The 12,638-nt window shown below is 38.4% G+C and overlaps 1 protein-coding gene across 1 annotated transcript in view; it reads right to left on the reverse strand.

The window, feature by feature from the left end:
* Nucleotides 1-528: 528 nt before the first annotated feature.
* MBTPS2 (membrane bound transcription factor peptidase, site 2) overlaps nucleotides 529-12,638 on the reverse strand; it is a 51,792-nt gene continuing 39,682 nt past the window's right edge. Inside the window, exon 11 of the mRNA XM_065677298.1 lies at nucleotides 529-894. The gene's annotated coding sequence lies outside the window, so the exon portion shown is untranslated. The remainder of the gene's footprint in view (nucleotides 895-12,638) is intronic.

Here is a 12,638-nt window from a genome sequence, read left to right on the forward strand (position 1 = left end):
GCTATAATGAATGGATCAAACTTGGATAAACAGACAAAAATATAGTTAATGCTTCAAAGCTTATATTAAAATACTAACTATGTTAATAAGGTAAAATATTACTGTATTGTAGTGTGATAGCACAACTTCACCAGAACCCAATAAAGTAAAAGCTGGCACTAATTACAGCAAAGTGACTCTTGGAATTGACATAAAAAATTCAGTCTAAACCAGCCAGTTGTAAATATCCAAAAACGTACATGTTATTGCAACCCAGAGGTTTGTCAAATAACGTACGCTCGATTGTGGAGTCTGGTCCTCGCTGGTGTCGGCTCAGTCTTTACTAAAATGTGTCAGCTGATACTTTAAGAGAAATTAATGTCTTCAAATTAAAGCAGTAGGTTGTGAGTCAAGAGATAGGTGTTTTACTTCTTAAACTGCTACTGATTATTCTACCTCAGATAAATTAGAACCACTGGAGTGGTGGTAACAGTACTTCCTTCTCTATTAGTTTATAAACCTGTAAGGACAGAAATTGTTTCAGCTGTGATGTTTTTAAAATTACAAATTCAACAGGTAACTGTAATTTTCTCTTGTGAACAATGTATGCGATATTCATTTCCATAATTATTCTTTATTACTTGCCTTACATTAACTGAATAATTCCTCAGACAGTCTTTATTATATTCTTCAGTTATTTAACTGTTAGGTTAAGAAATTATGGGGTTGTGGGGTTTTTTTAAATTTTCTTCATTACACTGATAATTTTGAACTGAAAGCATCTGTGATGAATACAAAATTATATGTGTAGCTATTGTTAATGATCACGCAGTTGCTCAGAAGATAACAAGTAGCTTGATAAGAGGTTTTCGCTGCAACACTTATAGAATGACTGCTGTTGCCAGCAACATTAACCTAGAATACAAGAAAATCAGAAAATTCATCAGATAGAGATTCTTACCATGCGAATGCAACTTTTTTTCTTCCCAGCATCAGTATTCTGGAAGGTTTTCTTCAAAGAGGTGAGAGGTGAAAATCTTGATAGGCAAGATTTTCAGATTCTGAAAGGGATTTCTGATAGAAACTGCAGCTACATAGTCCTGGTAACATCTGAGCATAGTTTTCAAAGGCAGGACTTTTGAGTACCATTTCTGTTTTGACTTTCAGGTTGAAAGTGGTAAGAGAAATGCAGACTTCCAAAAAGAATGAGAGCAAAATAATTTCTTATCCAAAAATCACAACAACATTCATTTTCTCTGTCCAGACTAAATTAGAAGAAAAAGCTCCCCCCTTGATGAGAGTTATGTCAAAGCATAGGCAATGAAGAATGCCAGTTGCTTTGATAAGCAAAGGTTTGTTTGGCTGCGTAAAGGAAGGCTATTCATACAGGGTTCTGTTATTTAAGGACTTAAAATATCTTATGCAATAACATGCAATTGTATTTTCTTTCTTAAAGTTTATTATTTCAGAGTCTTACTTCTGTGGAAACATTTTATTTTTTTTTTATTAAATCTTGATAGAAAGATTGCTGTTATGAGCTAGAGCAAATGCTGGATAGTATAGTTTTGTCTGGCTTCTCTGCTTTCAGTGTTTTGTTGGAATTGTCATTATGCAGGGGTTCAGTTGTAAGAAGAAAGTATGTATTGTCATACCTTCATGGCATTAGAAATCATGGCTAGGTTTCTTCTCTGATCTAGGCAGTGATACAGTGTCATTGAGTTTGTACTCTGATGAATTCAAGCAACGAGCTGCTCTGTTCTGAGTGCTCACTTCCTCCTTACTTCTTTTTCTGTTTTACCCTGTTTTCACATCTATCGTAGTCTAGAATACTGTGTCTCATTGTGCCAAATGAGCTCAAGTTGGTGTCTTGCCAATGCCAAAATGCATTGACTCAAAAAGGCCTATGAGAATGCTGAAATGAAACTTCTGGATTATATTTTCTTCTTGATTCCTGTTTTAAAGTATACACTATTGTATTTTTCTTCATCACATACTCAGACTAACACAGCCCCATGTAACAATAAACAATACTGAACTGCCAGCCTTTAACTTTTACTGTTTGCTTAGGAAGCGTGCAAGAGCTAATGTGAAAGCACATTAATTCGTTCTATTACCAATGCACGATAAATAACAGATGTTGCAATAACAATGGTTCAGGAAGAGGCAAGATACGTTTTTCTGTGTGGCATCCACTTTTGACTATGTCAAACAAAGCCATAAGACATAGCTTTAGCCAATATGTCATGCAGGCTTCTTAGAACAAGATTATGCAGCTGCCCGACCCCATTCTTTCAGAAATTTTTTCCACAGCTTTTATTACACTCTGATGTGGTTACACTATGCCACTGAGAGCCACTGACACAAGGAGCCCGGGGATGTCCTTTGTGTTATGGGGAGCTATGTGCAGCCAGACTTACTGCAGAGCCTTTGCTGGCTCCAGCACTGTAAGCATAGAAGCAGTGTACAACTCTGCTTTCCCACACACTGTCCTGCATTGAAACTATTCAGCTGTATTCAAAGACCTGACCCTAAGAGATAAAAGCTTATCCTGTAATAAGCCAGACATGAGTAATGATGTTGGAGCTCCTCACACCTGCCTGATCTTCAGAAACATTATTTGCAGCAGTGCTTTCTAATGGTATTGAAACAAGCTCTGTAGGATGACACTGGGAGGACCTGCAGTAGAGTTGCAGAGGAAGCCAAGATGGTCGTATGAAATACAGTAAGCACCTTACTCTGTAAGTATACAGCTTCCCTGAAAATATGTTCTTGTCAGCATTCCTAATGTTGGATCCTTCCTTACAGTTATGAGACCACATGATTATGATTTTGCAGGGTAAACCTAAGGGATTCTTTTAAAAGTTTCTTAAATTTCTTGACAAGAAGAGCAAGTCTATTATTACTATGTATATAGGACTATTTTAACTACTGACCACTTGGTAATAAATTTGCTTTACTTTCAACGAGTTTTATTTCCCTATTGTTTTTCTTTCTCATTCATGGATAATATCAAACTAAAAATACTTCTTTTTTTCTCTGTATGTTTTGTTCAAAAGAAAAATAGCATTTTTTTGACGGGAAAGAGACCATAGTTTTCTGCTTGTAGGTAATATTTCTAGTCAAATTGTATGTTGTCAGTAGCATTAGCTTTAGGCATGCTTCTATTAGTGAGACTCACTTCTACCTTTATAATAATAATTCATGGAGCCTAAGAGATAGTGCATGTATTATTGGCAGACTATCCCTATTTGTGTGACATACATCATGCATGGCATATTTCATTGCCTGGATTTTATGCTGTCTGTCTGAACGGTGACGACAAGTAATGCATTTACAGTATATCCTTTTGTAGAACACAACTGTTCAGAGGTCTATGTACAAACTGTGTAGGAGTTAAGTTCTTGTCCACTCTTGGAAGAGTTCCCACTTCCAATGTATTAGAGAAGTGCACACATTTATTCGCAGATCAGTCTCTGGACTGGTTTTATCAATTCTAAAATCCAGCTGAATCAGTGAATTTTTTTCTCTTCAGCTGGATTTCTGTCAAGCCCACAATCACTTTCCCTGTGTGCCTTGAATGTTTAATCAGTAAACACTGAGAGAAAATATTTAACTACAAACAAAAATCTATCATCGCTGCTATGTCATAAACACATAGGGAAATTCCTGTTTAATTTTCTGAAATTGCTTGCTTACAGCACTAAATATGTGGGATTAAATTGGCTTTAAGAAAATGCAGACTGAGAAGCAGTAAGATGCTTTTGGCCCTATGGTGCTTCTGTAGGCTTTGCAAAGATGCTATCATACAGCATTTCAGTCATGGCAGGAATGAACTGGAAGTTGCTTGAGAAAAGGTGGTGGGTAGGTAAAAGGTTGCTATAAAACCTTAAACCACCCCTAAGGTCATATTGCTTGAAAGCAGCTTGAAAGCTGCTTGAAATAACAAATGTTAAAAGCAAGTAATGCAACTGTGAAGTAAATACAAAAGTGCTGTCTAACAAGACAAGGAGATAAAAAGACAAAATAGATGAGGTACCTCTGAATGAAAGAGAAGCAATGGCTATCTATATGGCCTTTCCTTAATGCTTACATCCCTTCTGCAGCTTCAAGCCCGTCATCTCTCACATTCCTCCTCTGAACATCCCATTGTCTCAGTTCCATTCTCTTTCTTCTGTGTGATCATTGTTTAACATCTTCACTGACTGGAGGCCTCCTTCTTTAATGCTCTCCCAAATATCTCCCCTCTGACAGCTTGATTTTCCATTTGCTGCATGTTACTCCGGCCCTGATTCTGTCTATAGCACCTTGATTTACCTTATGATCTTTCATTCATCTTACCATTATCTGTTATTTAGAAATCAGTGCAGCTTTCTCTCTTTCCATTCAAGCTGCACAATTGCCCAACCTGTTCTGAGTGAAGCACTGTTTGTTCTCAAATCTTTTTCCTTTCCTCTTCTTTTTTAAGCCATACTGTTTGATACTAGTGATTTCCATCCCTTCCTGCTGTGAGTCCTTTTTTATGATGTTCGTTATTTCAATTTCTGATTTCTCTGCTGTTTACAACCTCTTTCTCTTGCTCTGCCTACACTGTTGCTGACTTCTTGACTGAATTTGTTTTCAAGATGCAGACTGCTGTTTGGGTTTGAACTGTGCAACAGAGATCATGTTTAAGAGCTAGTATCTCTTTTTTAGAAACCAGTCTTTCCAGTGCACGCAACTTCCAAACCATCTTTGTATCAATACCTGGGGCCCCACCTCTCTAAAGTGAGTTACAGCCTCACATCAGTGCACTCAGAAAAGGGAGTTTCTACCTAGAGAATTTGATTCAAATACAGAAAATAAAAGGGAGCATCTGCACATCAACAGTGTTGCTCCTGCTTTACAGTGGCTGAGCTGAGAGTTTAATTCAGAACTTGTAAAACCTATTCCAATTTATTAATCATGAAAATACTGTGATTTGGACTGTCATCACCCTGGTCCTCCTAGAAGCCAAACCAAGCCTGGGCTGATGTGGAGATTTCCTAAGCTTCTGCCCTAGTTACCGGGTGCCACAATTAAGGTGCTACCAATTCTGATGGCAGTTGCATTGCAGACTTTACTGTGAAGCGCAATCAACCAGTAGAAACTGGTTCAAGGGCACTAAACCAGGCTGCTATTATTTCAGCTGTCCAGGCAACTAGTGTGATTGTATGTAACAATACGGTCAGTGCCCTTAGTGGCAACTGTCTTCAGTTTTCCCAACGTTTTCCCTTTTTTTCTTTCAGTGAGAAGTACATCACAAACACGCAGAGGTATGAACACAAATGCTAATGTGTGGTAAGCAATGCTTCTGGTATGCAAGTCGGCTCATTTTAAAAGACTTGATTTTCTGTTCTGTTGCATTGGAGAAGTAAAGACTTGAGAATGGAAATCTTAAAAACGTACCCAGACTTAGTAGTCACTTTCTAGAATCTTGGGCACATCTTTATATGATGCATGCAATGCTTATTCACTGTAAAAACCTCTTTTTTTCCTAAAACAGACTACCCTTCAGCATGAATCCAGGTTTTACACTAAAATCTTTCATGCCCTCAAGGGAGATAATGCATTAACAATGCATGGTATGAAAGTATATAAACTGGTATTTATAAGCTGCTAATAATCCCCAGCTTTCAAATAGATGCCACAGCTGGAAAACTGAACATAACTAAGTAGGGAGTCATAGTTCCATAAACGGTCTTTCTCAGTCATATCACCACAGTCATTTCTGTTCATGAGATGTAACGAACAGAAAAGTTAACAGATATATTTGCTAATTAATTCCTCAGCTAAATCAAAATTAAAACAGATGCCTTCTTCTTCCTTTCCTTCCTCTTGACTGCGTAGGTATGGCTTGCTAAGAAATTGTCATATTTTTCACTTAAATAACATGTTTTTACTGACAAAACCAAGGCAGGCAAATACTAATAACTACGCAAAGTGGTTTGCATTTGTTAGTGAGGGTGCATTTGTTAGTGAGGGTGAAGTCAAGATGAGGAGGTGGGAGAGGTGCTGGGAAAAGCAGAAGATAGGAGAAATACAGGTTGTGAATTCAGTGTCAAACTGGTAATGAATGTGGTAGTTGGCTCTGACAGGGAAAATGTATTTCTAACTGGCTTTCCAAGCTTCAGTCTTGATCTTGGCAGACAGACAGAGAAAAGGCTAGTGAACAATCCTGTAGGCAAAACCATAACTATTTACAACCTGAGCAGAGATGTGCAGTGTGGAAGGTGGAAAGAGGCCATTTGAGGCCACGCTTTTAACTGAGAATCCCTGTCTTTAAGCATACTTATTTCTATGTCTATCCTAGCAAAGTTGATTTCTAAACTACTGTGCTCACTGTCAATATTTTTAAGCATTATTTTCTACTTTTCTGACTCCTTTTATTGTAATTTTTACTTTAAAAATAAGAAGAGATTGATAATGCGATGCCTAGATGCATCATCACGTTTCAGTGATCTTAGTGACACGTGTATGTAAGAAGTGCTATTCTGTTACTAGAATAAAATATTTTAAAATCTGGAGTGATTCAGACCAACACTTACGATTTTTAGAACCTGTTCTAAAACATTATTTAGAAGAATGTGGTGTGCATGAATAAAGACCTTTTGAGTAAGTTAATCATCAGCCACAAAGCAGTGTTATTCATTCAAAGCTTTTTATTCATTAACATGCTATGGACCAAAGAAAGAGAGAAGAAACAAGGCAGCATAATACTCATAGGTTTCAAGTTACTTGTATAGTTTTTGTGGTGTCTATTTTATCTTGTTACACTCTATACACTGCCTGTCTAAGTGCTCTGAGCAATCCTATTTATTAATACATTCCTTCTTCAACATGGCTGTGGAGCAAGCAGGCTGTACCTAGACTGCGTCCCTATGCTGCATATATATGTTGGGTTATGTTAGGCAAGAAGCAGCCCCACAGTGTGATTGCTTCTCAGATTGCTATCTGTCTGTGGTGGTATCTTTTTCTTTATGGACTGTGGAGAGAGGAAGAGATGATTATCCAAATGTCTAAAGCAAGTGACTCAAGCTAGGTGGGGTTGAATTCCTGAATTCCTCCTCTCATAGCAGCACCTAGTTCAATGGATGAGCAGCCCTGAGAGCTTGTTACAGTCCAAATCAGAGAAAACTTCCAAATTCCATTTGATTGCTACATCCTTCAAGACAAAATAACTTTTACAAGATGCACTATGTCTTACACCATGCAAGTATGGAAAAATTGCAAAATGCCTTAACAAGGGAAACCTCTTGTTTCATTCTATGGATAAGAAACTGGGGCAAAGAAACTGTTTTCCTACCTTGGCAGGTCCAGTTCAGTCACTGTTTTTTAGGCTATGTCACCTTATTCTGCTATTACTTTAACACTTGATATGCCATGCCATATAGGGGCAGGATGTTTCCCACTGACATCAGTGTAGCCAGGTCGTGTCTCTGATGAAAGAGGATGGAATAAAGGAGTCCTTTATATTTTCATACTGATAACAGCCTTATTACTCATGCATAATTTGGCTCTGTTTCTATGTGAATATCATATTCAGGGCTTACTGTATGGACTGCATTTCATTTGGACCTACAGTTTTCTGGTATTGGGTCTAACTGTCTCACTGCAGTGTTAGATTTCATAGGACGGCATTCCAAAGCCTGGGATGCATCAGCAGAAATTTTTAATTTCGAATGCCCAACTGACATCTGTTGTAAGCTGTTCTTAAGACAGATGACTTTCCTTAAGGCTGGAGAACAGCAAGCTTTTATCAGCAATAAGCTTGCCACAGTTTCTTGTCAATGATACATCAAGGTCAAACATTTGGAGCAGTTGAAGAGGAGACAGCCCATTTCAAAGCTCCTTTGTTCATAAGCGCCCATGGCCAAAGCTGTAAGCTGCCTAGGCTGCAAAGAAAGTTAGATTTATGGAGTTTTAAATGTGAAAAGGTATTTCAGCAAATGCTGTAGAAAAGCAGAACAACTATTCAAATATTAAAGCACTTTTATTCTTTAATATAATATTTATATATCCCCCCCCCCCCCCCCCCCCAGCTTAAAATTGACAGTATCTCTTTAACATTCCTCTCCAACAATAAAACACCTCATTCTTACATGGTTTGTATGCAGCTGTAGAGGAAGCATCCCCACACTGTCTGCTGCATGATATTAATGGCCCTGGAAACCAAACTCCTTATGCTGCAGAACAAATACAGCAAAGATTATAAAAACCCCAACAACCAAAAGACACAATTTAGAACATTCCTGGAAGCATCGTGGATCTGTCCTGGAGACTGTAAGTAGGCCCTGGTCAAGACTTGGTATTCAACCTATAGTGCTGTATAAACACTCCGGTCAGCGACTGGCTGAGCAGACATTGGATTGTATCCAGGCTGTTTCCCATCTGCTGTATCCTGCTCCCACTCATGCACACAGCATTTTCAAAGACAGAACTAACCCCTGCTGTGTTTTCTGGGATGCCTGATTTAAAACTTCCACACTGGGCTCAACCGCTTGACTGAGCCTCTCAGGTGAGAGGAACGGCATGTGTTATTGCCAGACGCCAGCCTGGACATTGTGTGTGAGCCCTTCTGCTGTGGCAGTGCTGGGCATGTGCAGAGGAAGACTCCAAGGCTGTTTTGAGTAAAAATCGGAGCTAGTTCTGGAGGCTGCTTGACCCCACCATAAGTGAAGTCCTAATTGCGAGCTTCACTGGGCTAAGCACCTCCTTAGGGCTGTAGGTCACTTTCTGAGACCAGCTGTAAGGTCACACAGGGAAGGTGCAGCACACCTGGCTATCCATCCCCGTGGTCTCATATCCTAGGCCCATATGGAACTGCCAAACCACTTGTTTTCACTGCAAGCTCTGATTTACGCATCTGACAATGCCATTTAAGTATCCTTTGCTGCAGCTACAGCCTATATATTTCACAGCTTTCTACAGCCACTAAGAATCATTATTTTTATCTAAACTGATGATAGCTCAGGTCAGTGGAAGTTAACCAAATACTTATCAAATCAGTGTGTCTACAGAAGTCTATGGCAGAAGAAAAGAGGTTTATTTTGCATTTCAAAGCACCCTTTTGATCTAGATGAGTGCCTTCAATTAAGGGGCATTTTTTCAAGTTATTTACTTATTTATAATTAATAATGTATTTTTTAAACCCTCATGACCATTAATTTTTTTATTCTTTATGCTGTTTTACATCAGAGTATGATAAGTTTGGGTTCATGACTCCTTAATCAGCTACATTCACTATCTAGATTTTTTTTTTCCTCGTTACTGTGATAAACTAAGCTCACCACCTGGACTCCTGGTTTGGCTGCAACCTTAACACCTTCAGGTGCACTGCACAGCTATAATAGCTCATGCAAATAATCTGCCTTGCACTTGCATTTGACTTAGTATTGAGCATGAGAAATGCACTGGAGAATCACATATATGAGAACAGAGTGATATATCACATTCAGTATCACATTTAATATCACTTTGTTAAATGATGCGGTTTAATTTTTACACAATCATTCACACATGCTAAAAGTGAGCCACTCTAAGGAACCCTGTAAGTGAAAGTTGTGATATTTTCTTTCATAATTGCTTTTGGCATTTTCATGTCTAGACAAAAAATAAAGGGTAAAAAAATGGTGCAGTTTCCAGTTAGGTAGTCATGGGTGAACAATAGGTTTCTGCACATTTATGAAAATATACTGCTTGGTAATATGCTGAAGTTTTCACAACTATTGCAGCAGTATTTTAACTTCTGGCTCAGTTTCATTTAGTTGCAGTTAAAGCAGTATGCAGAGGCCAGTTAGGTTAACTATTGAAGTGCTCTCCTTAGGAGTAACTTTCCATGGTTTGAAGATAAATCATGCAAAAATAACCAGAGCCTTCATATATGACAAAATAATAACTTATCTGCACTGGTCCTGTAAATGAAACAGTGAATTTTGTCTAGGGGTAAAAGGAGTTTTGGTATAACCAGTGGTAAGTACCCAAGAATTCGTGGTTTATAATGCACGTTCATAATCTGGCTTTGTTGATTTTGCAGTGATGATAGAGACACAGGTGGTTTGGCCTAGTTTCTGCTAGCTATTCAGATAGCTGCAGGAATGAAAACAAAGCCAACAGGCAAAACACTGTAAAAATGGATTGATTAATTTTTCTTAGTAATTGCATCTGTGGAATCAACTTGTGCTGAAGGGGGAATGTGGAAACAGGGGGAAAGTTCTGACTTCACATCCAGACTAACTGAAAGTAAGATCAGGGCTGATCCTTAGACAAGGGAGAGGGACATAACTCCAAGGCCTGAATGCCCTGAACTGCCATCTACAAGTGCAAGCTCATATTGCCTCTCTGATCTTACTACACTGGATGTTTCTACCCATGGTGGAACATTGTTAGTTTTATTTGCAGGTCAGCTCTATAAATGTGTCAAGATAAAAAACAGATTTTGTAAATGAACAAACCCCCTCTCTCCATCATGCTCCTTCCCTGATTTTGTCCCCTTTCTAACTGTCACGCCATTTCTTTGCAAGGAGAAAAAGAGAACAGTTGTACACAGCTGTGGCAGTTGGCCAAGATAATTACAGTCCCCTCACCTGGTGCCTCCTCATCGCTTCCTGAACATCTGTACACTGCTGCTACCACCACTCCACATCTAAACACAGATAGCATTTTCCTTGTAAAATAAACCCTCCTTTTTCTTGCTGTAGGTAAGGCAGCAATGCTCATTTCTGCTGCTTCCAGACCTAAGGCCCAGTGCAGGAGGAGATTACATGTATTCTGCTAGCCTGTTATAAAACAGCCTGTATAGCACTATTATGCTCAGACAAGCTTAGATGTATTTTTATGTCAAATAAAACTCACTTGAAAAGCCTCATACTCCACTTTAATTCTTAAGTCAAAAAGAAAATAAATGCAAGGAAAGGAGTCAGTCTGGCTTGATTTGTTGCCCGTATATAAGCATCTGGTGCGATAGAAAATGCCCTCAGGTATCTTGCCTAGTATCCAGCTGCTGGTCCAGAATGTCTTTGATCTCCTATAGGGACTTACTCACATATGCCAGCCCTATGTGCAGGTCTTAGAAACCCTAAGACCTAAACCAACATGAGATGAGTTTCAAAATGTTGTTCCAAGTCAGTTTATTAACAGAAGAGCACCTTAGGATATCTCAGACCACATCAGATGCTTATCTGGGTAACTGAATCAAATTCAGTAGGCTTAGAGGAATTTACACTTTAAAAAAGATACCTGATAATACATTAATAGAGATCCTCACTGAGCTGTGAAAGAGAAAAAGATAGAGACTTTTGTAATACAATAGCAAGTAGAGAGGATGACATTTAACAAAAAAGGAAAAAAAAATATTTCTTTTTTGGTTGAAATATTCCTTCCAAGGGAAAGGAAGAAGGTTGTACTGCCATGTGACTTCACGACTGTTAGAAGTGGCAGTAACATAGTATTCAGCCACTACTATATCTGCAAAGAACCAAAAAGAGGTAGCTTTAATCAGAAATTTAGAGAATAAGATACATAATTGGTTAAAACATCCAGTTCTATTTCAACAATACTGGAGCCTTAAACACCAATGTAAACCCCAGATCCACATCTGTTTGAGTGACTGCTGCTTAGACTTCATGAATGTTGTGGATTCTCCCAGCTTACCACTGTAAGATCAAAATCAAACCTTAAATTGTGTTTCATTGGGTAGTTCACATCAAAAGCTCATAAAAATCTTAAATATTTAAGCAAGTTTACTGCATCTACAAAAGATGTTGAGCTTTTTTTTTTTTTTTTCCAGCTTCCTGATTCAAACTGGTATGATCAGAGGAAGAATTATATTAAGCCTTCTTTATAACGTTACTAGCAGTAAGATTCATTGATATTTCTCTTCAAATCTTACCCTGAAATTATATTCATGATTAAGGCAACATCCCTCAAAATGCCATTAAGACATCCCTAATTTTAGCCTAGACTATGGAACACACTTAAGGGATAACATTTTCAAAATCAACCGAAAAGCCTCAGGACCCTCCTAGAAGCTTTAATGGTTCATTAAAAATGAGAACCAAAACCAAACCCCAAACTGTTGTCTCTGACTTTAACATGAGTAAGAGGGGAAAAAAGGAAAAAAAAAGTGCCATCTCATGCAAGTATTCAGAAAATTGCATCGCTGCCTCTCTGCGAAATGCTGCCAATATGTCCGATCTGTGCTTTGTGCCTTTTTCTCATGGTAATCTTTTATCTGGGAACAAAGCCATGCTTGCTGAAACAGCTCTGCTTGTATAAAATAACAGCTTGTTCAATAAGCCACAAAGGATAATTTAGTTCTCAGCACAAATAACCTGGCTGGCTCTAGATGAGCCTCCACAAGGAACAGAGCAATAACGCTTCATTCTCAACTGAAGCTAAACAACCTGGTTACACCATGCTAACACTGTCACAGGTAGCATCTGGATACCAAAGTAAGCTCATACAGAGTATGTGTATAAAGTCAGAATATGCGCCCAGCTCTGGGCTGGCCTGTGTATACAAATCAGAGGTTGTTATACATAACATCACCTTAATGTCATTCAAAGATCTGCCTTTGTAAGCTCTTCACGCAGGGCTGGCCTTAACACCCAGAGAGGTGGTTCCATTTATCTTGACTATGGTAT

The sequence above is a fragment of the Lathamus discolor genome, chromosome 4 (assembly GCF_037157495.1).
Source record: "Lathamus discolor isolate bLatDis1 chromosome 4, bLatDis1.hap1, whole genome shotgun sequence".
NCBI lineage: Eukaryota > Metazoa > Chordata > Aves > Psittaciformes > Psittacidae > Lathamus > Lathamus discolor.